Source organism: Octopus bimaculoides, chromosome 7, assembly GCF_001194135.2.
Source record: "Octopus bimaculoides isolate UCB-OBI-ISO-001 chromosome 7, ASM119413v2, whole genome shotgun sequence".
NCBI lineage: Eukaryota > Metazoa > Mollusca > Cephalopoda > Octopoda > Octopodidae > Octopus > Octopus bimaculoides.
Window position 1 is genome coordinate 83,997,585 of NC_068987.1, and position 3,411 is coordinate 84,000,995.

The window sequence follows — 3,411 nt, forward strand, 5'->3', positions numbered from 1 at the left end:
TATATATATATATATATATATATATATATATATATATATATATGCGCGCACACACATGTAGATTTATTTATTTATGTGTTTCAGCCAAGTGGCTGCGGTCATGCTGGTGCACCATGACGTATATAAATAACGGATGTGTTACATGTATGCACTACATACATGCAAACACAGATATAGAAGTCACTCATACATACGTGACGAGTAAATATATTTGATAATGTACACACATGTTCTACGCTGATATCCAATATGAATATTAATCTGACAAAAGCCAAGTCCAATTTCATTAAATCTGAATGCAAGAGAAACTCTATATATAACAATGTATGGATCTAAAAGAAGTTTTGACCAGCTATATATGCACATGAATGACACTTTCCATATTTCATTGAAATTTCATATTCTTTTCTCTTCTACTCTAGGTACAAGGCTTGAAATTTTGGGGGGAGGGTGCCAGTCGATTAGATCGACTTCAGTACGCAACTGGTACTTAATATATCGACCCTGAAAAGATGAAAGGCAAAGTTGACCTCGGCGGAATTTGAACTCAGAACGTAAAGACAGACGAAATACCGCTAAGCATTTCGCCCGGCGTGTTAACGTTTCTGCCACCTCACCGGCTTATTAAAATTTCATATTCTTTTCTACTCTAGGCACAAGGCCTGAAATTTTTGGGAAGGTGTCCAGTCAATTAGATCGACCCCAGTAAGCAATTGGTACTTAATTTATCGATCCCGAAAAGATGAAAGGCAAAGTCGACCTCGGCGGAATTTGAACTCAGAACGTAAAACAGACGAAATACCACTAAGCATTTCGTCCGACGTGTTAACGTTTCTGCCAGCTCGCCGCTAATTGAAATTTCATATTGCACACGTTAAGATTTTTCTGATAAACTCTCAGACCCAACACGTATAACTTCAATCGTAATTCTCAACACTTTATGTAAAAATCATACTATAAATATTGGATTCACATTTTGGGAAGGGACTAGTCATTTACATCGGCCCAGTTTTCAACTGGTACCTATTTTATTAATACCGAAAGGATAAAGACAGCCTCGTCAGAATTTGAACGCATATCGTATAAACGGACGAAATGCCTCGAAGCATTGTTACCCGGCGTGCTATCGGTTTTGCCAGCTCACCGCCTTTAAGTTATAGTGTAGATATATTAAAATGTATACTTTATGATTATTTATTATTCATATCTGATGTTTCAACTGGTTAATTAATAAAATCCTAAAGAATATTTTGATGTTCTGTTAATCTAAAATATGTCGCTGTAGTTGCTGTCTAGACCGTGATAACCATGATAAGCCCTAATTCATCTGTCTTATAATCTAAATCTTCACAAGCAGCATACATACCATTTTCATTCAGCAATTGTGTACCTGTCAATGGTTCCAGACGATCCTACCTCGCGACAGGAAACACAGATGAGGGAAGCGGCATTGATCAAATGCCACATGTCGGAGGAGGTTTCAAATAACGGTGTAGCCCAGTCAACGGTGGTGCCTCAACATGACCGCTGCTTTAAAGCTGAAACATTTTAAAGAAAAAGAAATGAAAGAATTATAAATGTATACGGCGATTGACATTTCTCGCCATTGTAATATTCATTCTGCCTACTTGTAAATTTTGCGGCGAACTGGAAAAGTCACCAACATTTGGGACAAAATGCTTAGCGGCATTTATTCCATCTTAACACACTAAGTTCAAATTTCACCGAGATCTACTATACCTTACACCTTTTCACAGTCGGTTAAATAAAGCACCAGTCAAACACTGGGGGTCAATGCAATCGATTAGCCGACCCCCACTAAATTTTCAGGTCTTCTGCGGATACCTATACCCTCTTTTTTTTAGTCTCTTTATTGCGTTTATTCTCTCTACTCATTTTTTTTTTCCTCTACCACAATCTCTTTAAATCTTTATTTCTTTTTCCCCCTCTTGCCGATTCTTTTTCTCCACCATCACAGTCATCACCATATTGTTTAAAATACTAGCTATTTGTTCTCTTCGACTGCTGTGCAAATCCATCGTTTTCTTCTTCTTACCAAACCGCCAACTTTTTTTTTTTTCGAGATACTAAGAGATTTAATCCTCGATACCCATTCCTGTCTGTTAACTTGAAATCAAATCTGCCAACATTTCTCAGTGGAAAAAAAGAAAAAAGAAACGAAAACTCAATATAAAATACGAAATGAACAAAATAACGATAAAAAAAGGTTAAAGCAAAAATCAAAAGCAAATGGACAAACATTTTCTCTTGTGAAAAGCAGCTTTTAATTCTATATTACCATTCTTCTTCCTAAGATGTCAAATGTTATTAAAATCTGTTTCACTGATGCGTGAAGGTCATGCAAATTATCTACACGTAGTTTCTTATCTAGTTCTTGAAAGTATTTGATTGCATTTTTCGGTAATTTTATTCTCAGACTAAATTTCTATAGCACTGAAAAAGAAAAAAATGTTAAGGAAGAGAGTTTTACTGTTCACTTCCACTACAGTGGTTCTTAGGGAGCAAACGATATACATAATGATGACTGGTCTATTTAGAACAATTTTAACACTCCTAACTTATACACTTATAGCTTGTCTTACTTAATATTGATATACTGGCAGTGAGTCTAGATAAACAAGCCTAAAATGTACTAGATTCCTTCTTTTTTTTTTAATTTGCCAGTAATTTCAGAGTTCAAATTCTCCTAGTACCAAAGTTTGCCTTTTATGGTTTATGAAAGACATATTTAGTTGATTATTCGAATTCCTGTCTACAACACTGGCCAAAAAGATATTTATTTCTCTTTTGTAGTATTTGTTGTAGGGGTTGTTTAGCCCGGATTAAGGATCTAGTCGGTTTGGCTGCCAGCATCAGTTCTGCTCGAATGTAATGATACATTTTTATTGGCTAATGAATGACATGAAAATCATTTTCGCCATAAATCAATAAATAAAAAAGTTATTAGTAATTTTATTTTGAAAATTTTGGAAATTTTAGCCATCATAAGGCATAGACACATTCATGCTTGTTTCCATAATAACAAGCGGATCTGAGAACTCTTTTATCTGCGAGAAAGCACGTGTTGACAAATTCGATGCTGCGTGTTGGAAATTTTACTGTTTGATTATGGCAGCAAGCTTTTGTAAGCTTGTGCCCCTCCTCTTAGGACTGTAGTGCTATTCCTTTACTCATGGGTTAAGGAATTGACTTCAGTCCGGTTTTGTATTGAAGAACTGGGGATGAACCGTAGCACAGCCATTGATTATAACAACTATGTTAGAGAAATATGTACAGATGACTTGCTCCGTTATCCAATTCATGTTGGTGATCCCGGGAAGATCGTTGAGATCGACGAAACAGTCTTCCCAAGACGTAAGTACAACTGAAGAGTGGTCTTACCTGAGCAGT